This window comes from Neophocaena asiaeorientalis, unplaced genomic scaffold (assembly GCF_003031525.2).
Source record: "Neophocaena asiaeorientalis asiaeorientalis breed wild unplaced genomic scaffold, Neophocaena_asiaeorientalis_V1.1 scaffold25, whole genome shotgun sequence".
NCBI lineage: Eukaryota > Metazoa > Chordata > Mammalia > Artiodactyla > Phocoenidae > Neophocaena > Neophocaena asiaeorientalis.
Window position 1 is genome coordinate 187,982 of NW_020172492.1, and position 23,991 is coordinate 211,972.

At 35.8% G+C, this 23,991-nt stretch overlaps 1 protein-coding gene and 1 non-coding gene across 4 annotated transcripts in view; one reads left to right on the forward strand and one right to left on the reverse strand.

The window, feature by feature from the left end:
* KCNT2 (potassium sodium-activated channel subfamily T member 2) overlaps positions 1 to 23,991 on the forward strand; it is a 360,211-nt gene that overhangs the window by 60,733 nt on the left and 275,487 nt on the right. The gene's annotated exons all lie outside the window — the stretch shown is intronic.
* On the reverse strand, positions 1,008 to 1,112 carry LOC112395168 (U6 spliceosomal RNA). Its single transcript, XR_003002311.1, has one exon. It is a non-coding gene; the product is annotated as a U6 spliceosomal RNA (small nuclear RNA).

Below are 23,991 nucleotides of genomic sequence, written 5' to 3' on the forward strand. Positions count from 1 at the left end.
TATATATATATATATACACACACATATTTCTTTTTTTCATCTTTATACAAATGCTAGTGATTATATAGTCTATTTTGTACATTTCTTTTTTTCACTTTATACGAAGTCTTGGAGATGTCCATTTTTCCAACATGGAATTGTTCCTTAAAGATGAAAAAAACAGGGCTTCCCTGGTGGCACAGTGGTTGAGAGTCTGCCTGCCGATGCAGGGGACACGGCTTCGTGCCCCGGTCCGGGAGGATCTCACATGCCATGGAGCGTCTGGGCCCGTGGGCCATGGCCGCTGGGCCTGCGCGTCCGGAGCCTGTGCTCCGCAGCGGGGGAAGCCACAACAGTGAGAGGCCCGCATACCGCAAAAAAAAAAAGATTAAAAAAACGTAAGTTAAATGTACTTTACAGTTTTTAAAAATTAAGTTTCGTTTTTGTCTGGACTCCTTTTGTCTTGCAATATTTTCTTTTTCATTATATTCTTACTTTCACAGATTTACCTTTGAGAGTATTAAGATGGTAGTGTGATGTTTTAATTGCTGTTCAATCTGACAAAATTTATCTTTCTGTGGTTATACCAGAAGAAACTTCTGATTGATAATCCCTCGTGAGATGTACACAAGACATTTTGCTGAGATTAAACTTTAGTCTTCTGATTTCAGAATCCTCACAATTGCAGTATGTTAAAATGTTAATTCTCTAAGATATTGCTGAGAGACAGATGGGATAATTATCTACATATCAAATATAATTGTTTGGAAGTTACAAATTAAATCATGAACCAAATTTCTTATGCATGAAGCTGAACTCTAGTGAAATCCCTTGAAGAATTGTAAGTCAATAGCTTTCAAGACCACTACCACTATATTTTAAATGAATGGTTTGCTTACATGTTAGCTAAATAGTTACATTATCAATTTATAACAATACCAAATATCTCACAGTATTTATTTCTGTTTTCACTTTGTTCCTTGGTGTTCTACCAGCTTTTTTCTTTCTGACCCTTCGGATCTCTATTCCTTGGTTATTTTCTTGGCTTTGTGGAACTCTGTCATCTTTGCACAGGGACCATGCTTATCTTCTCTGCATGGTTCCAGTTCTGGTAGATCTGATGCCTAAGTGAGCATTCTGAGCTCTGGACCAGGTTAAATCCTCCTTCTATATGTTTCCTTAACTCTCCTCTTATAACACATATGCCAGCATCTTCGGTATCAATCATCCTTTTTTTTTTTTTTTTTTTTTTTTTTTGCGGTACGCGGGCCTCTCACTGCTGTGGCCTCTCCCGTTGCGGAGCACAGGCTCTGGACGTGCAGGCCCAACGGCCATGGCTCACGGGCCCAGCCGCTCCGCGGCATGTGGGATCTTCCCGGACCGGGGCACAAACCCGTGTCCCCTGCATCAGCAGGCGGACTCTCAACCACTGCGCCACCAGGGAAGCCCAGTATCCATCATCCTTTAACAGAACCTCTTGTTCATTGTCTTCAGGAGGAGGACCATGTCTCTCTTGTTCATTGTTTTCTCTCCACTCTCAAGCTGGGTGCCTTACCCATCGTAGGCACTCAATAAATTTATGTATTTTCGTTGAATGGTTGAGGGAATGAAATAACGGACTTGAAAATACCTCCCAACTTCTAAGTTCCATGGACATGTTCATGATTCTTTCTCAACTAAGTTATTTGTTCCTAATTCCCATTTCTTTGAGGCTGAGCAGGTTGATAACTCAGAAGGAAGATTATGTAAGAAGAAGGGAGAACCCTAGAAAGTTGCCTGGAATTTAGTCTCCTCCAACCACTTCCAGATATTCCAGACTTATGTTAGACCTCTTACTCCTGTATCCAGTATTCTATATGTTAGGCAGAGTTCTATGAAAATGCCTACATGTTTACTCCAAATCAATGATCTCTGAAGTTTTACATACATAAATCAGATGTTATGAAGTTTTATATACAAAATCAAATGGAAGTTGCTCCTTTTCCTTGTCTTGAAAAGACGATATCACTTTGTGGCTATGTCTTTGGAAGGGTAATGCATATTTGGTTCAATTCATAGAAGGTAATTAAGAAATTCTAATTAGATTAAAAAGTGCACCTTAGAAACTTTTTTTTAATAGAATACGTTAGGTAGATTTTAACTCAGTGTAAGTGAGTTAGTTATTTAAGCCTTTTAAATCTTGATTTTTAAAATTATAAATGTTATATTTCTAACTTTTATAAAAACTATGCACAATTTTTTCTTAATTTGACAGAGGAAAACATTGTGCTTAAAGGGTTTGATCATCTCCTCTCTTAAAAAATAAGCATATACTTTGAATAGGTAACATATTTACACATATTAATAATCAATGACTGTACAAGAATGTTGTGAAAAGTCTTTCTCTGGGCTTTGTCCTCTACCCAATTTTCATCCATACCTCCATTCAATGAGCTTTTTTTTTTTTTTGCGGTACGCGGGCCTCTCACTGTTGCGGCCTCTCCTGTTGCGGAGCACAGGCTCGGGACGCGCAGGCTCAGCGGCCATGGCTCATGGGCCCAGCCGCTCCGCGGCATGTGGGATCCCCCCAGACCGGGGCACGAACCCGTGTCCCCTGCATCGGCAGGCGGACTCTCAACCATAGCGCCACCAGGGAAGCCCTCAATAAGCATTTTTTTTTTTTAGTGTCCTGACATCATCTCATCTCATAGGATATGGATTAGTTAAAAGTCCAGGGTGTATTATCAGATAATTAAAACAAATCCTCTATAATCAAAAAGTGAGTCTCTTAAAGGTCTTGCTAAAATGTAACAAAATAGGTTATGGCAGAAGATAGGATATTCTGCTTGCTAGAACAGGAATCAGCAAATTTTTCCTATGGAAAGGACCAGAAATTACCGTAATTAGTCTAGGCCCTGTAGGCCGTAAGGACTCTTTTACAAGTAGTCAACTCTGCTGTTGTAACTTAAAGAGCATCTGTACACAATATGTAGATGAATGAACATGTTTGAGCTGAAATAAAACTTTATTTATGGACATTGAAATTTGAGTTTCATATGCCATGAGATATTCTTCTTCTTTGAATTTATTCCAGACATTTAAAAATATAAAAAACATGCTTTGTTCACAGGTTATAAAAATACAGGCAGTGGGTGAGATTTGGCTTCTGAGCTATTGTTTGCTGACCCCTGAAGTACAGCAAAATATGTTGTTGGGTTCTGAACACAATTCATTTCATTTTTAACTGATGTTTTTTGCTTTAGTGTATTCATAATACTGATTATTAAATATCTTAATTTTTTTTGTCTTATATGTTCAATTCAATATATTACTTAGGGAAGAAGACGTAACACTTTCGAGTGACGATTAGATGCTAGACACTTGGTACTTTATCTCGCTTAATCCACTTACCAACACTATGAAGTAGATATTATTTCTATTTTATAGACGAACTAATGAAGAAGAGGATTAGCAACATTTCTCCTATGTACTAGCTAGGGGATGGACTGTAGTTTTTTTTTTTGTTTTTTTTTATTGCGGTACGCGGGCCTCTCACTGCTGTGACCTCTCCCATCGCGGAGCACAGGCTCTGGACATGCAGGCCCAGCGGCCATGGCCCACAGGCCCAGCCGCTCCGCGGCATGTGGGATCCTCCCGGACCGGGGCACGAACCCACGTCCCCTGCATCAGCAGGCGGACACTCAACCACTGCGCCACCAGGGAATCCCTGGACTGTGATTTTTAACAGAGGTTGATCATACTCCATGGTTATAGAACTGAACAACAACAACTACTATTCAGTCACATAAATATGCTGCTTCCACTTGGCACCATTCTATGCTCATGGAACTTAGGTGTTCAAAGTTTTGTTGCTGTCTGTTGGTAGGTTGATGTTCAGTGCTGCTATTTTCACAAACATATAAACAGGAAAATTGAATTCATAGTGACTTTCATTACGTAATTTTCACCTGAGTGATTTTACTTTATCTAACTTCCTTTTAAGGGGAATTGGATTGGAAAATTGGCAAATGGAGTTTAAAATAGAGGTTTTTTTTTTTTTTCCAAATATGGTCCCTGACTTGCAGTTATATGTATAATTTAATTTTTCTTTCTGCAATTTCAGTCTGTTTCCTCTTGCATCCTCAGATGTTCAGAACATTGGATGACACCCGATATCAGGGGATTGTTTTTCGCAGTGGTTAGAGGGAGAATGAAATGTTTTTCTGGAGGGATTATAACATTTGTTAAAGCATGCGCTCTTTCTTTGGGACTTAAGACAATTAAGAGTGTGATCCTTTCATCCCAACAACAGCATTGAATTATAGCCATAATGTTGAGAGTAAAATTCAGCTACCCTTAAAAAGGGACTTCAACATAGGAAATGCATTTTACTTTATTACTATTTAAATTTAAACAAACCTTTGTTGAATAGATACTGATTTATTGCATAGAGATTATTTCAGAGTATTTTACGAGTTTATTAAATTATTTAAACAGGATTGTTTCAGTAAAAGCAAAAACTAGTAGCACGCCATTATAATTAATATTATCACTTGTTTGGAAAAGGTTAAATTTTCATTTTACGTTAGAATCTTGCACTAATAGCTTGAAATATGCTAACCAATTGGATGATTATGACCTTCAACAGTCATCTGCCATGCTGTTAAGACATTCTCTCTTTAGCCCTGGCAAATATACATTTTATAATCCTTTTAGAGATTTGTGGGTTTATCTCCGGTGTACCACAGCATTCTGTAATTAAATAATTAAATTATTGATTCCAAATCATAGGGCTTTAGAGATCAGACAATTTCTTTAATTTTAATGATCGTTTAAAGGCTAACAATTAGAAGGTTCACTTACTGACCTGTAGATGTCAGAGAAAAAATTTATTTCATATCTCCTTCCACAATTTAAAGCAGAAACTAATACTAAGATCATGCCATTGCATTTTATTCTATTGATGAGTTGCAGTCATTACTTAATGACTATAAAGGAGGAGGAAAAGCCCCTCTTTGTAAGAAGAGTAGTTTATTTAAAATAAAAACTAAATATTGTGTGTGATGAAATTGAAAATATTTGTTAAGAATGTGGAATAATGCCGTTCTATGTAAGAGACACTAATACCCTTAAAAACATTAGCTGTTCTTATTTTTAAACTTTTTACACAGTGTAAGATATTAATATTTTGATATTTATTCACAGAAGTCAGAAATTTATAGTTGAAACATGATAAACATGTTGAAAATTATTAAATATACCAACGATTATACTTTATGTATGCATAATAATGATTTCAGAAAGCCCTGTGAGGGAGGGCATAGTATTCTCAGCAGGCCATACGGTGCCCAGTACATATGGAGAACTCAAATGTTTATTGAATGAATGAATTAATGGCACTGATATTCTATCTACTTTGTTTTATCCCCCCCAAATCTTTTTTTCTCATATCCTTTTGTCAATCCTCAGTAAATAGTCCTATTATTTTTTTTAATAACTGAAGAAGCTCAGTTAGTTTATAATGGATAATTTCTTGAAATATATTAGTTATTTAAAATTATTCTTTGTATTCATTTCTCGTTTCTGTCTTCAGGAAGTTATTTAACAACACTTTGCATGAAATACATGAAATGCCCTCACTTCAACAAAATATAAAACTGTAACATAATAAAACATGAAGAGGGAGTTAAAGCCATTTATTTATTTTTCATTCAAATAGAGATACATTTCATGGAAGTGCATATTTCATTTCTGAAGCTCTAATCCTCTGAATACATTTTTAAGTTAATTTTTCAGCTGGGTGGTGCTAGGATAGTAAGCAGAAGTTAGAAAATTTTGAGACTAATGAATCAAGGTAGTCAAATGGTATATTGAAAACGGAGTCTTACAATTTAGTAAAATCTCATTTTAATATGGCTTGACATTATATACAGTTGTAGATACTTCAGATTAGGGTTCCCTATGAACATAATTACCTATAACTTGTGTTACATATAATATCCTTCCATAATATCCTTCCACTATAGGTCATATAGTTCCATGACCTATCAGGTCATGATGCTACAAAACCAAGGTTATAAAAATGTACAAAGAAAATGAGCATGACTCAAAAACATTTTTTGGACTGTTTTTAAAGAGCCCAATTTTACTACATTTTCTGAAATACTTATTAGAGTTGTTTTCAGTTGTCTTTTTTCATTGGAGTTGTCATTAACTGATTCAGGTGGTTTGGATTTCCCACTTCCTATATGCTACTGATACTGCCTTTATTATTTTTTTAATTGAAGTATAGTTAATTTACAATGTTGTGTTAGTGTCAGGTATACAGCAAAGTGAGATATATATATACATATGTACATGTATATATATTTATACACACACACATTCTTTTTCAGATTCTTTTCCCTTATAGATTATTACAAGATATTGAATATTGTTCCCTGTGCTGTACAGTAGGTCCTTGTTGCTTATCTATTTTATATGTAGTAGTATGCATCTGTTAATCCCAAACTCTTAATTTATCCCTCTCCCCACCTTTTCCCTTTGGTAACTGTAAGTTTGTTCTCTAAGTCTGTGAGTCTTTCCATTTTGTAAATAAGTTCATGTGTATCATTTTTTGTTTTTAGATTCCACATATTAGTATGATAATCTCTAGGTCCATTTATGTTGCTGCAAATGGCATTATTTCATTCTTTTCTATGGCTAAGATTTCTTTGTGTATATATACCACATCTTCTTTATCCATTCATCTGTTGATGGATACTTAGGTTGCTTCCATGCCTTGGCTATTGTGAACAGTGCTGCTATGAACATTGAGGTGCATGTATCTTTTCAAATTATAGTGTTCTCCAGATATATGCATAGAAGTGGGATTGCTAGACCATATGGCAACTCATTTTTAAGGAATCTCCATACTGTTCTCTGTAGTGGCTGTACCAATTTACATTCTCACCAACAGTGTAGGAGGGTTTCCTTTTCTCCATAAGAAGAGCTCATCAACTTGATTATTTATCAAAGCATATTAATAGAGCGGGATATTATCCTATAAACATCCCTTTTTACATGCAGAAGTTCAAATAGAAAGCAGAGGTAATTGATTTTGACTCAGCCGCAGGGAATCGTTAAATATATTGAAAAGTATGTTCTGCTGATAAATTATTGGAGGTTGCAATATAGTTACAATTTTTTGACTTTTTTCTTTTTATTCCATTTAATAAATATTATGCACACAGAATCCTGCTAGGTATACTGAACATTCTAGTATGAAATAAGAGACATATGGTGGTCTCAAGGATCCTGTCTGTCTTCTCGTTTGTTTATCTCTACATTTTCCTTCCTTTCTGGTTAGTAAGACTCATGTTCCAAGTTTGAGCTCAGAAATGTTAAAGGGCTCCAGCATATGAAGTTTAAAAATGAACTTAGCTGTTGAATGGCTCTGTTGATTTAGTTCTGGAAACTCAAATGATGTCCAAATACATTACATGGAAATGGTACAAATCACCTACTTTTCCCTGCTTCTTGCTTGGCTACTGTTGGTGTTGATGATACTATTCAGAGTCAGAATGAGTTGTTCCTGGCAGCCTGCACTGTTAGCCCAAACTCTGATGTTTTGAAAAGATATTTCATGGACTAAAGGTTTAAGTCAGAATATTATTTCTGTTGATCCTCATTTGCAGTCACTGTGAAATAAATGAATGTGAGCATGTGATAAGGCATTTCTTTCCTAAGAGGGAGAAAAGACTAATGAAGGCTTTGTTTACTAAGAAAACCCACTTTACTGTAGTATTAAGCAAATGAAGCTAAATCACCAATTTGAGGATTTTGATGGCTTATGCATGGGCAGAGCAAAAAAGTTAGTTCCCAGATAAGCCTACCTAGGTACTCTCTGCCATCACTTTATAAAACTAAATGCTAGGAAATACTGCTTCAGCTGTGCTTCTGCACTTCCACCAGCAGCCATATGGTCTAATTACATTAAATTGCTGGAATAAAGGCATCTCTGATTACTTCATGGAGAGAGACTGTAGTACAGCCTGACTAGAGATCCTGCTATAATCATCTCGGAACCCTTGAGTTATTTTTGTTGTTTCAATAAACTTACCACAAATCTACATTTCTTAGGGATAATACTGGGACGCCTTACTAAAATGTCTATTTGCTGTGGGGTAAAATTTTATTAGCCTTGTGTGATAATGATGGTTATCTTAAGAATACCAGGCTAATAAGGATATGAGAAAGAAAATCGAGAGGCTACTATGTCAGTTTCTATATTAGGTATTTCACACGCATTCTCATTTCGTTCTCGTTAACATTAGGAAGTAAGAATTACTACCCCCATTTCACCACTTCGAGGAAACTGTGAGTCTCAGAACAGTTAGGTAACCTTGGTTTGTTCAAAGTCCTATGGGACTAGCCAGTCTATGCAAGTCCTGTGGCTCTGAATTTTGTCCATTTCCCTCAACATTATAATCCTCAGATGGTAACCTGTTCTCTAGGAAGTCTGCTTGGGGATTCTGCTCTGAGAACTGTGGGACTCCCTGATGGGACTGGTGGAAAAGTATGGGTCCAGCTCCGTTGAGTTGAAGAAAATGCCTCCTGAGCTCTGAACAGCAAAGCACATACATTGTACTGGAAGGAATGACAGAAGCAACCTCCAGAGACTCTGCAGAAGGATATAAGTTATAGGATAACTTAATAAGGATATTAGGTAATAAGGATATTAATAAGGTAAATAAGGATATTAGGTAATACAGTGCTTGATCTATAGTGATAAGGTCAAGAACTTATGTTTTGTAAAATTGCTATTTACAGTAAATATTTGGCCTTTGATTTGTTCTTCTAAACTTCTTTTCCGAGCTTAGCAAATAACCCTGGGAAGCTGGTAGGGCCTGAAGTCTAATTAGCTGAACCAACTAGTAAGTAGTATTTAGGATGAGGAGCTCTCAATTCTGACTCTGGATGTCATGTGATTTCCAGCATGACGTACTTTAAAATGACCTCATGTCACCAGAGAGCAATTATTTGGATCTTTGTAAATGACATCCAGAAAGTGATTTTGAAGGGATACACATTTTAGGAAGTAAAATCGTGGTCAAACTTTGTGATAGTGATGTCACTTGGTACAACTGGTTCATTTTCTTTAGTTAGTGCTTTATTTATTTATTAATTTATTAAAAAAAATTTTTTTGCGGTACGCGGGCCTTTCACTGCCCTGGCCTCTCCCGTTGCGGAGCACAGGCTCCGGACGCGCAGGCTTAGCGGCCATGGCTCACGGGCCCAGCCGCTCCGCGGCATGTGGGATCTTCCCGGAGCGGGGCACGAACCCGTGTCCCCTGCATCGGCAGGCGGACTCTCAACCACTGCGCCACCAGGGAAGCCCAGTGCTTTATTTTTATTACATAAGTAGTACGTGGTCACTACGGGAAAGGTGGAAAATAATTGATTAACAACAACCACCAGAAACTTCAAAAAACCCACAAAAGCATAATTTCATCAATGCTAATAACTTGTTGTATAATAATCCAGATTTTTTTTTTCTATTTTGAAATGTATGGGCTTTATCTAAACAGAATCAAACGACAATGGTATTTGGTAACCTATTTTTGTTTGTTTATTTATTGGTTTTCCACTTAATAATATATTATGATTAGCTTTCCATCATTATTTGTGATGGCTTACTATTCCATATTATTGATGTACCAAAAATATTTTTTTTTTTTTTTTTTTTTTTTTTTTTTTTTTTAAGGGCTCTCTCTAGTTGTGGCAAGTGCGGGCCATTCTTCATCACGGTGCGCGGGCCTCTCACTATCGCGGCCTCTCCCGTTGCGGAGCACAGGCTCCAGACACGCAGGCTCAGTAATTGTGGCTCACGGGCCCAGGTGCTCCGCGGCATGTGGGATCTTCCCAGACCAGGGCTCGAACCCGTGTCCCCTGCATTGGCAGGCAGACTCTCAACCACTGCGCCACCAGGGAAGCCCCCAAAAATATTTTTATCTGATTTTCTATTATTGGGCACTTACATTGCTTTGATTTTTCACAATCCAAGCAAGATTATAATGAGTGAGGCTACAAAAGAAAAAAGTTTATATACTTCTGTGCACCATTGTTATCATATAAATTGCTAATATCTTCCTAACATTATCACTGCCTTTTAACGAGACTTGTACATTTTATGTATGTCTGTATTTTTATTAATTCATACATATATATATATTTTTTTCTTTCATATACTCTGCCATTCCAGTTATGCCTAGAAGAACCTTCTCCTCATTTACGGTGTCTCTCAATATGTCAGCCATTTTAAAGGGCCATGCTAAACAATAATGTCCTCTTGGAATTTAACATTTAGTGTGTATATATATTTTAGTTGCAGAAAGCCCTTGCTGTTTGAAATATGATCACTCATATTGTTCTGAGTTGTAAGGCTTGTGTGTTTGGTAGCATGGTCTCAGTACCATAGACTTTTCTGAAAATTAGCATCTGAATTTGTTTTGTTTTCATCATGAAAAGTCTGAATTTATAACAAAGACCTTTTTCTTGAGGATAGTGTGATACTTTCTTTTTTTTATTATTATTGAAGTATAGTAGATTTACAATGTTGTGTTCATTTCAGTTGTACAGCAAAGTGATTCAGTTATACATATACGTATCTATTCCTTTTCAGATTCTTTTCTTTTACAAATCTATTTTTTTCAAATTCTTCATAATTTACCAGAGAAAAGTTTATGTATTTTCTGAAACAAGTGATATTTCTATATTTTGAACATCAAACATCCCAAGACTAAATACAGATAAATAGAAGATTCTTAGAAAGAAATAGAGAGGAGCGTGTGACAACTTATTCACTATGCAGTGTTCTGTGGAATAATTATGTTAACGTAGGCTGGTCTTCCTGCATCATTAACATTTCCTTAATTGTCTGTCAAGCAACGCAGAATTACAGATAGCATTAAAGAAATTAGAATCAGCTGCTGGAGCCAAAATGTTGACACCCTATCAAATCTTTCTAAAGTCATGGTAAAAACAGAAGTCTTAATTCCTTTGATCTTGTAACTGGATTGAAAGGAGTTTGTGGCTGTGAACACATTTCTTTCTCTTGAACAAATATCTGAGCAGAAGATCATAATGTCTCCACAGATAGTTCCTTGTGGCTCCACTTTTGTGCCTTTTCCACGACTTCAACCATCAATATCTGACTCACGAGAAAGGTACTGTAGGGTAAGCTACAACATCAAGGGGCTGAAAAAATGAAAACAATGTTCAAGGGCTTTTGTTGACATGGATAGAGCTATCAGTATTTGTTCTTTACTAATTTACTAATATCCCAGAGTACTTTTAATAATTCGTGATTTCAGTGAACTTATATTGCATGTTTTAATATATTTATTTTAATGATCAAAAAGAGAGATACATTTAAGAAAATTCTTTTAGCATTTAGTAATATTTAATTTAGTAATTTATTTTTAAGATACCGTAGCATAATTGAGTATATAACATATGCTCCCACTTTAAATCATTATCAAATTGCTCTGATTCAACATAATATTCTGTTTCTAACATTTTTATTTAAATGGGAGGTATTTTTTTTTAAATGGAAGGTATTTTGAATATGTTAAGCCCAATGTTTGTTCTAAAAAAAAAATCATTCAATCACATTATTTATTTTAAGATACATATTCAAGAGTTAAATATTTATGTATAGCATAACTGTAAGTATGACAGGTATGGGGCCATCTAATGCATAGATACGTCTTGCCTGACTTTTCCTGCTTTTGACTGACTACAATAGCTTTCTCTCAAATGCCAACTCCTGCTTCTGCTCCTTTTATTGGCACATTTTAGGCCAGGCTGTCAGCCTTGCAGATGGGTTGTTTCAGATACATTGATGTCACCAGTCAAGGGAATAATTCTACCTAATGGGAAAGCGAAATTCTAACCAATTTTTATTACTGACGAGCAGTCTGAGGCGGTAAAAAGGAAACTCCCATAAAAGATATATCTCTACTCCATTAATGATTATGTATTTTATGATCAACACTTAAAACTAAAATGCTTCTTCCTTAAATGGACTGTAGTCAAGTAAAAGTTTGGGCGATAACCCATAGTGAATAAAGATTTATTGCATTTATTCTTGGCTCTTAGGTCAATAATACCTTCTTTGGCTTGGATATCATTAGAAAATTAGAAGTTAATATATGACATTTCTATTTGATCCTTGCTTGAACAAAAAGAGTCACTCTGAGAGAAGTGAGGAAAGGATCACACATAATTTGTTTTTGCAATTGAAATGGCAGCTTAAGAATTTCCTCTTGCGCTCAGAGGAAAACAAAAAATAATAAAATTAGTTGTATCTGAAGATATTTTTCAGCATTTGTAAATGCTTGGGGCCACCCAGGGTTGTAATATTGGGGGTAAAATGTTTGTTCAGAGTAATTCCACATCTTATTCACGTTCCAGAAGGTATTATCTTATGCAAAATCAAAAGGACTTGTTTTCAATGATCATGTGTTTACAATGATCACAGCACTGATGTACTAAAGAAATTAAAACATTGTTTAAAAATGAGACAGGCTATTTTGACTGACAAAGCATAACCTTTTAATTTTTTACCTGCAAGTGGTCATTTTCCCATAGAGATGATTACCGAGAGTATAAGACTAGTGACAGGATGGCTGTCAATCCATTATTGATCATTATCGTATTGTTTTTTCTTTAAAAATGTTTATTAGAGGTAGTTAATCAAAATTGATTTGAAGCTGAGAAAGTTGATAAGTTAAAAGTAGGGGAGATATGGCAGAAGAAATCTAATACATCAGCAAGAGCCGTGATCTGAGAATCAGAATTGTGTTCGGTTTTTGCTCTGACACTATGTGTGAAAGGGATGCACCTTAGTCACATTCCTTATCTATTCTGGGCTTCAGTTTCTAACTATAAGTCTAATTCCAAAGAACTTTTGTGCAGAAGGACTTAACGGCCCTTTACATGTAGTGATTTTATGAGGTAAACTGTAAGAAATATGGGGGTAAGTCTTCAAGATTCATTTTATTTTCATTGCAAAGTTGCACTTCTTTTAAATTCCAGCTTCATGACTTACTAGCAGTGTGACCTTGGGTAAATACTGAACTTCCTGAGCCCCATCTGCCTCATTTGTATAACGAGAATAATAATTCTTAGTTATTTTGTAATATTAGAAAAAAAATGCCAAGTGTGTGGCTAAAATGGTGGAGCAGGAAGACCCTGAGCTCACCCCCTCCCAGAGACACACCAAAATTACAAGTATTTATAGCGCAAATATTGATGAGAAAGACCTGAAGACGAGCAGAAAACATTTTCCACAATTAAAGTTATAAAGAAGGAACCAACCATAATGAGACGTGCTATAGTTAACACCCACACCCCACAGTAGGCAACCCATGAGTGAGGGGATAATCACAATTGCAGAGGTTCAAGGAGCAAGGGATCTGAGCCTCACATTGGGCTCTCCAGCCTGGAAATCCTGCACTTAGGAGACAAGTCCCCAGAATGTCTGGCTTTGAGGCCAGCAGGGCTTACCTATGGGAGAGCCAGAGGGCTGTAGGAAACAGACTTTGCTCTTTGCATGCACAAAATCTCACATGCTCAGAGTTTCAGTGCACAGGCAGTATTTGAAAGAAGCCTGGGTCAGACCGCTTGCTCATCTTGGCAGTCCTCCCAGAGATGCAGGAAGCAACTTGAACTCCCCTTGGGGATGTAGATACTGGCAGCAGCCATTTTGTGGAGCTCATTCTACCACAAGGACACTGGGGCTGGCAAGCACCATTTTGGGAATTCTCCCTCTATCTTATTAGTGCTGGGGGCTTACCCCCTCACCAGCAGGTCAGCACCAGCCCCAGGGTCAACCTGGGCCCTACAGCCAGTGACCAGGACCCAACCCTGCTCATCGGTGGGCCAGCACCAGCCAGGGTGTCCCTGACCCCCATAGCCAGCTGCCCTCAGACCTGGCCACACCAAATAATGGGCCAACACAGCCCCAAGATCTCCTGGGCCCCACAGCCAGCTGCACTAGGAACTGGTCCCGCCCACCAGCTGGCCTGTGACCACAGTAAAGGGCAGAACCTGGCAGCCAACCAGGCCAGGGGCCAGCCCTGCCTACAGTGCACCCAGAGAAGTTGGACCTGCTGCAATGGGTGGGCCCACACAGTCCACATAGGGGGCACCCCTAGATCATACAGCTCTGGTGACCAGATGGGAGAGTGTTGCTGGGCCTCATAGGACATCTCCTACATAAGGCCATTTCTCCAAGATCAGGAAATGTAACCAACCTACCTAATGCATAGAAATAAATACAGATAATTTGGCAAAACAAAGAGATAGAGGAATATGTTCCAAATGAGGGGACAAAATTAAACTTCAGAAAAATAACTAAATGAGGTGGAGGAAAGCAATCTATCCAATAAAGAATTTAAAGTAATGATCATAAAGGTGCTCAATGAACTCTGCAGAAGAATAGATGAGCACAGTGAGAATTTTAACAAAGAGCTAGAGAATATAAAGAATAGCTAAACAGAGCTGAAAAATAAACAATTGAAATAAAAAATACATTAGAGGGGATCAATGGTAGATTAGATGATACAGAGGAATGGATCAGAGAATTGAAAGAGTAATGGAAATCACCTATGCTGAACAGAAAAAAGAAAATAGAATTTTAAAAAATGAGGATAATTTACGAGACCTCTGGGACCAAACATGAAGGGAGAAATTTACAGTGACACAATAATAGTAGGGAACTTTAACACCCTACTTACATCAATGGACAGATTATCCAGACAGAATTAATAAGGAAACACTGGCAGTAAATGACATGTTAGACCAGTTGGACTTAATAGGTTTTTATAGAACATTCTATCCAAAAGCAGTAGAATACACACTCTTTTCAAGTACACATGGAACATTCTCCAGGATAGATCACATACTGGGACACAAAACAAGTATTGATAAAATTATTAAGATTGAAATCATATCAAATATATTTGGCAACCACAATAGTCTAAGACTAGAAATCAACTACTAGAAAAACTGCAAAAAGTACAAACACATAGAGGGTCAGCAATATGCTACTAAACAACCTGTGTTTCACCGAAGAAATCAAAGAGGAAATTTTAAAAATACCTGGAGACAAACAGAAACAGAAATACACTGGTTCAAAATCTATGGCATGAAGCAAAAGCAGTTCTAAGAGGGAAGTTTATGGTGATACAAGCCTACCTCAGGAAACAAGAAAAATCTCAAATAAATAATCCAACCTTAAACAAACTGGAAATAGAAGAACAAACTAAACCCAGTAGTAGAAAGGCAGAATAAAGATCAGAGCAGAAGTAAATGAAATAGAGAGTTAAAAAAAAAAAAGTAGAAAACTTAGTCTTTGAAGAGATAAACTTGATAAACTTTTAGCCAGACTCATCAAGAAAAAAGGAGACATGGTCCAAATCTATAAAATCATAAATGAAAGAAGACAAGTTATGACTGACACCACAGAAATACAGAGGATCCTAAGAAATTACTATGAACAATTATATACTAATAAAATGGACAATTTAGAAGAAATGGATAAATTCCTAGAAACATACAATCTTCCAAAACTGAGTCATGAACAGATAGAAAATTTGAACAGATATTACCAGGAATGGAATTGAGTCAGTAATTTAAAAACTCCCAACAAACATAAGTCCAGGACCAGACGGCTTCACAGGTGAATTCTACCAAACATTTAAACAAGAGTTAACACCTATCCTTCTCAAACTGTTCCAAAAAATTGAAGTGGAAAGAGGACTTCCAAGCTCATTGTACAAGGTCAGCTCCACCCTGATACCAAAACCAGAAAAGACACCACAAAAAGAGAAAATTATAGCCCAATGCCTCTGATAGACATAGATGCAAAAATCCTCAAACAATATTAGCAAACCAAATTCAACAATACATTAAAAGTATCATAAACTCTCACCACGTGAGATTTCCTCTCATGATGTAAGAATGTTTCAATATCTGCAAGTTAATCAACCTAATACACTACACTAACAAACTGAAGTATAAAAATTATATGATCATCTTAATAGATGAAGAAAAGCTTTTGATAACATTCAATGTCTATTTATGATAAAAATTCTCAACAAAGTATAGAGGGTACAGAGAGAATAGGCTTCAACATAATAAGGGCCATATATGACAAACCCACAGCTAACATCATACTTAATGGTGAAAAGCTGAAAGCATTTTCTCTGAGATCAGGAACAAGACATGGATGCCCACTCTCACCACTTTTACTCAATATAGTTTTAGAAGTCCTAACCACAGCAATCAGTCAAGAAAAAAAGAAATAAAAGGAATCCAAATTGGAACGGAAGAAGTAAAACTGTCTTTGCAGATGACTTGATTCTATATGTAGAAATTCCTAAAGAGCTAAAAACTCCATGCAAAATTATTAGAGCTCATTGATGAATTCAGTAAATTTGCAGGATACAAAGTTAGTATACAGAAATCTGTTGAGTTTCCATATGCTAATGACAACCTATCAGAAAAAAATTAAGAAAATCCCATCTACAATTGCACCAGAAAGAATAAAATGCCTAGAACTAAATCTAACCAAGGAGGTAAAACATCTGTACTTGGAAAACTGTGAGATGCTGTTGAAAGACATTGAAGACAATACAAACGGATATACATACTCATGGATTGGAAGAATTAGTATTGTTAATATGACTATACTACCCAAGACATATTCAGTGCATTCCCTATCAAAATACCAATGGTGTTTTTCACAGAACTTGAACAAATAATTCTAAAGTTTGTATAGAAACACACAAGACCCTGAATATCCAAAACGATCTTGAGAGAAAAGAACAAAGCTGGAGGTATCACACTCCCTGATTTTAAACTGTACTACAAAGCTACAGTAATCAAAGTAGTGTGGTGCTGTCACAAAAACAGACACATAAATCTGTGGAACAGAGTGGAGAGCCCAGAAATAAAACCACACTTACGTGTTCAATTGACCCATAACAAAGGAGGCAAGAATATACAATGAGAAAAAGAGAGCCTCTTCAGTAAATGGTGTTGAGAAAACTAGACAGCTACAGTGAAGAATTAAGCTGAACTATTGGGTTGGCCAAAAAGTTTGTTTGGGTTTTCCATAAGATGTTACAGAAAACCCGAACAAACTTTTTGGCCAACACAATACTTTCTCACACTATAAAAAAATTAATTCAAAACCGATTAAAGACTTAAATGTAAGACTTGAAATCATAAAGCTTCTAGAAGAAAACACAGGCGGTGCACTCTGACCTCAGTCTTAGGCATATTTTTTTGAATCTGTCTCCTCAGGCAAAGGAAACAAAAATAAACAAATGAGACTACATCAAACTGAAAAGCTTTGGGACAGGGAAGGAAACTATCAACAAGACAGAAAGGCTGCCTGCTGAATAGAAGATATTTGCAAACCATATATCCAATAAAGGGGTTAATATCTAAAATATACAAAGAACTCATACAAAAATGCAAATAACCTGGGCAGAAGACCTAAATAGACATTTTTTCAAAGAAGACTTACAAATGGCCAACAGGTAACTGAAAAGATGCTCAACATCACTAATCGGGGAAATACAAATCAAAACCACAATGAGATACCACCTCACATCTGACAGAATGGCTATCGTCAAAAAGACTACCAATAACAAATGTTGATGAAAATGTGGAGAAAAGGGAACACTAGTGTACTATTGGTGAGCATGTAAATTTGTGAAGCCACTATGGAAAGAAAGGCTATCGAAAAAAAGACTACCAATAACAAATGTTGATGAAAATGTGGAGAAAAGGGAACACTAGTGTACTATTGGTGAGCATGTAAATTTGTGAAGCCACTATGGAAAGAAGTATGGAGAGTCCTCAAAAAATTAAAAATAGAAATGCCCTATGATCCAGCACTTTCAATTCTGGGTGTTTACCTGAAGAAAATAAAAAACTAATTCAAAAAGATGTATACACTCTAATGTTCATTGCAGCATTATTCACAATGGGCAAGATATGGAAGCAACCTAAGTGTCCATTGATAGATGAATGGATAAAGAAGAGGTGATATATAGTATGTATGTGTGTGTATATATATATACATATATATATATATATATATACACACACACAATAAAATGTAACTCAGCCATAAAAAAGGAGAAATCTTTTTGTGACTAGGGTATTATGCTGAGTGAGATAAGTCAGACAGTGAAAGACAACACACAAACTCACTTATATGTGGAATCTAAAAACCAAAAGAAATAAGCAAAACAAAGTGAGAACAGACTCATAGATGCAGAGAAGAAACCAGTGGGTGCCAGAATGGAGAGTGGTGGGCAAAATAGGTGAAGGGGTTAGAAGGTACAAACCTCCAGTTTTATAATAAGTAAGTCACAGGGATATAATATATAGCATAAGGAATATGGTCATATATTGTAATAACATTGTGCGGTGAAAGATGGTTCCTATACCTACCCTGGTGATCATTTCATAATGTATGCAAATGTCAAATCATTATGTAGTACACCTGAACTAGCTTAATGTTGTACATTAGTTGTACACAACAATAAAAATTAATAAAAAATACATTCTTAGCATATAGCAGACATATATTAAGATGGTATTTATGACTAATCTAATACAAGTACATTTTGGAGATGAAAATTTTTATTGGTGATGAAAATTTTTTCCTCTTATTAGTCATTTGGGATTGTTTTTTCCTTCTGTTTCCTTTTACCCATATTTTTCAACCTGCCTTGCACATACTTAGGACAAAGTGCTTGAGCTATGTAATTGTTGAAGATGCATAAGTGTAAAAACAGGTTTCTTGAATAGTTTCTTGACCTACAGATTGGATCTTTTCATGGCAACTGCTGAACTAAACAAATTAAAAAATCATTTGAACATCTGCAGATTACAGTGAGAAATGAATTCAGCTTGAAGCTTCGTGTATTTCTTTATATGAATTATGTTCCTTCATGTGCATCAGGAACTTTGTTTCACATTCAATTATTTAAAGTAATGGAAACTTTTCAAATTTCCTTCATGTGCATCAGGAACTTTGTTTCACATTCAGTTATTTAAAGTAATGGAAACTTTTCAAATTGCAACTTTATTTTTTTATTTAAATGAAAGATTCTGCGTTATTAAGCATATATCCTTCATATGCTAGAAATATATGCTACTTTCAAAGGACACATGCTGATTTATAAGCGGAATAATGGTTTCCTATTAATATTCTTCCCTGTGAAAGAAATTCAAGCAGCTTTTAAAGTACTTGAAACTGTAAAGATAATGGCCTCATTTTGGGGAAATTTGTTAGATTATTAATACCATTGATTTTAGGTCACCCTGTTTTGCTAGTAAAGTGTCATTATGTGTGAATAATTCGGAACACATTTCAGTTAATTTTAACCAACTTTATTTTCGTGTGATAGATTTCTATGTGTGTACTTTCAGCCTTTGTGGTAGTAAAACCTTATACTTTGATAACAAAAGACAAATTACTGAAGCTAATAAATGGCTCATAAATGCTCTGAGGTCTACCTTTTCCATTCCCATTAAAATGAATAAAAGATAATTTGCCATTTCAAAAAACGCTTTGTTTCTTCAACAGGAAATTTTGAGGGGTATACTGTAGAACCAACACACTGTGGGGAATATAAAAATGTATAAGGCTGTTAGTGCCTTTGTGTTGGTAACATTTAAAGAACAGACAAGTATACATTATACTATCCAAGTATAACTACAAGGTAGGTCCTGATCAAGGATTAGTACAAGTGATAACTTCATATTATATCTATGTTTATATAATATATATACAGTTGACCCTTGAACAACACAGGATTGAACTGCGTGGGTCCACTTGTATGTGGATTTTTTTAAATGGTAAAAATTACAGTAGTACGTGGTCTGTGGTTGGTTAAGTTCAAGGATACAGAGGGCCGACTATAAAGTTACCAGTGAATTTTTGACTGATCTCTAACCCCTGCATTGTTTAAGGGTTAACTGTATATATAATTTGTATACAGGTACGCATGTGTGAACATCTCGTTGTTCACATCTCATGAATCCACACATTTAGCCAGTTTTCCAACTTTTCCATAGCTTCATCATACACTATAGATCTCAATTAGACATTTTCCAGAGCAGGCTCACATACAGATCAGTGAACTTCCTTTTTCTGAAGGAACATTGAACTCACAGCCAATAACACTAACTTATTCCTGAATGAAGCTTACCTAACAAGCATATTTTCTCCATAAGGTACATCCCAGCCTGGCATCTAGGAACCCAGACAGTACTTCAGCATTGTGGCTTGAGGGTTATTTTGAACAGCGAAATCACCAACAAAAAGCACACAAAATGCAAAAAACATGACACTAAAAATAGACCATAGAAAAGGCACTTGTTCAAAGTATGAGAAGTTATATATATATATATATAAAATATATTAAAATATATATATAAAAGAAGTTAGAGCATCTTGTTCAACCTCAGCTGAAAACTCGCCCTAAAGACTCACATTTTTTGCTGCTTTGTGAAAATCCACAAATGACCGTGAAACTACTGAGAATGTTGATTTTGTCATTTTCTATCTCTTCACTAGCTATTCTCCAACAACTAAAAATCACTGAAATATCTCTTTTCTGATATTTGCTTTCCTGTTAAATGACACCCACATCTAATCAGATGCTCGAGATAGAAATCTGGGAGTCAAATTTGACTTCTTTTCTCCACAGGGACCTTGATATACAACAAATCACCAAATTGTCTTATTCCTAGCCCTAAATAAGTGTTTGTTTTTAAATTTACTTAACATCACCTTTTTCCTGGACTACTGGGGTTTCCTCATATTTAACCATGACCCTTTAAATGCAATGTCTATACTGATCAGAACTATCAAAAACCACAGACATAACAAATAATTCTCTATCTAAATGGCTCCCCGTTACCTTTAAAGTCCAATTTCAAACTCCTTAATGTGGCTTATGAAAACTTGACACCTTTCCATGATCACCTTCCTTTGCTTTCTCTACTCCAGTCATAACAATATAAAATAGATGTAAAAACTGAAGATTATATAACAAAACACTCCCTGTATTTATAAAAGTTGAAACCTGGCATTTTATTTAACTTAATTTTCTCTAAGCTAGAGGACAGTTTAACACAAAATTATATCTAATTTGATTTTCCTATCTACTTGTAGCTAGAGATGTATGCAAAATGAAATTTTGATAGCTAGGAACTGCCGTAATAAGCTGACACCCCAAATATTAAATCAAGGTAGAAATGTCCTAATGCACTTCTAATGTCATTTTTCAATATTATTTATGATAACTATATTTAAGATATAGGAACATGAAGATCTTGCTTAGCACTGAAAATAAATCTGAGTATGTGTGATTTTAATGTGAACTGTATTGTTTTACATCGTATAATTTGCATCATATCATACATCGTATTGCCACTGGCATCCGGTTGCTCTTTTTTGCGGTATGCGGGCCTCTCACTGTTATGGCCTCTCCCGTTGCAGAGCACAGGCTCCGGACGCGCAGGCTCAGCGGCCATGGCCCCCGGGCCCAGCCGCTCCGCGGCATGTGGGATCCTCCCAGACCGGGGCACGAACCCGTGTCCCCTGCATCGGCAGGCGGACTCTCAACCACTGCACCATCAGGGAAGCCCCAGTTGCTCATTTTTGATCTTGATTCTTGATTTCTCTCTGGAAAACCACCTGTTCCTCCATCTCAGTCCATGGGCTTTAGTGCCTTCCTCCCTCCACCCCACCCCTAATTAAGCTCCAGATTTGAGACCGAAGAATATGGCCAAGGCTAAGCCAATCAGAGAAATTCATCCCCTGAACTCAGTGTTTAATTTAGGGATGGATATATGGCACAATCAGATCCATTGACACCCTGTGGTCAATGAGATTCTGGTAAAGACTTGCTTCTTTTTCTCTGCACTTCACATGAACAGATGCAATTTCTGAAGCAGTTGTAGAGATCTAATTACCATAAAGGAAAATCCGTTTCAGGATAAAGTAAGGGAAATGAAGCCTGGGAGATGGAGAAAAATAAAGTCAGTGAAATTGATGAGCTCCTGCTTCAAGCCATTCCGTCAGTCAATCCCAGGCTGGCACTTTTCAATTATGAATGAGTTTAAATTCCTTTTTAATTTAAGATAGTTTGAATAGGTTTGTTTCCTCAATTGCAAACTGAAGTCTTAAGTGATATAACACATATCAAATAATATAGTCAATTCAGGCATCTGCAAGTTTTTTTAGTCAAAGCATAAATATGTAAGATTTAGTAACTTCATTACTGCAGATTTTACTGACTCTTCGTATAAATTATAACATTGTTTTGGTATATGTAAATCTGTTCTTCATCAGAAACTGCTGGCATCTCTATTAATAATACTTTTTGCATATGTAGTATCTTTCAGCATTTGTATATAAGAGACCTATAACATTTTTGGACAACAAAATTAAGTTTTTCACTTTAATTTTAACTTTTGTTAACATGAATTAATACCAAGTACATTTACAAACAAGTTTAATAAGAAAAAAAAGGGTAGAATTGTCAGATATGCATGGAGAAAGTGAAAGCTAGTTTGAAATGGAATTGCCAAGTAGAGATTCTTTCTGCATAAACATATTGTTAAATATAATTATAGAGATCTTTATATTCTTTGGTTGTTAGATAAAGCTACACATATTCTTGGCATTTCCATTTTTTCTTTAAATGAGGGAAAATATGATTCCATCATTAAGAAGAAAAATTCCATTACAATTGAATCTCAGTTATTTTCACAAGATATATCTATAATCAGGCTTTAATTTCACTTCAACTTTTTTCTAATTCTAAGGAACACCTTCCTTGCTAATGGCGAGCCAGGGCTTGCTCAACTTTATAAATGTAAAAATGAAATATTCATATTTTCATAAATACTAGAGTGGTAAGCAAGTTTGCATGGTATTAGTATTCTTGAGCTTATCATCTATTTTATAGTGTAGAATGACTATCTTTTAACAGAAAACTAAAAGCCTTGTATTGATATTTAGAGTTGGAAGCCTTCTTAATAGGGATTAGAATGTGAGGTGGCAGCTTTCTGAGTTCTGGTGACAAACCTCAGGATCCTTGAAAGGGTCATGCTGTAGTTATACCCATAGCTGTGGTTGCTAGTAAAATTGCTTTCATCTAAAAAATGCTACAAATGCTGTACAACCATCCTCATAGTTCCTTTCCATGAATATTGTCAATGATGGTGGGCCAGGACCCAGAATTTTCCCCAATTTTTTTTTTTTTTTAGTACTTTAAAACATATTTTTCAATTTCCCTGAACCAGAGACTTGGGTTCTGACAAGAGGTTCAATCCATCCATCTGGGATGGATTCTGTCATCTATTGTGGCTTTGTTTCATTTGTTCTTTGAGATGAGCTCTATTCATTTTTGTTTCCCTCTTAAAAACTGATGATTGTAATTCAGACTTATTTGATCTGAGAGATATCTTACATGTTTCATTTCAGGGGCAAATAGTTTCACGATTCTAAAAGCCATGTTTTGGCAGAATTACCAAAGTGATACTCTTGGAATTTAATGATTTATTAATATGTAAAAGAAAAATATCCAACAGAAATGAATAAATGGAAATCAACTATCTTATATTTTTATATATAGAGATGCCACTGCTTAGTTAAATATGTAAATTACTATTCAAATACTGTACATGTACTTATTTAAATATTTAAGTAAATATATGTCAATGTTCACATGGTACACATTTTTAGCCACATTTTATCAGTAATTTTTGTGAAGTGCAATAGTTATTCTGAAAGTATCAGAAAGAAAAATATATGTATTTTCAATAGTACTTCTCCCACAGGGAAGAAAATATTGAGGAGTGAAGGTTGAAGGAAATACTGGGTGGAAATTTCAAATATGCCTCCACATCAGAATGTGTAAAGGAAGGATGATGGAAAATTAGAAACAT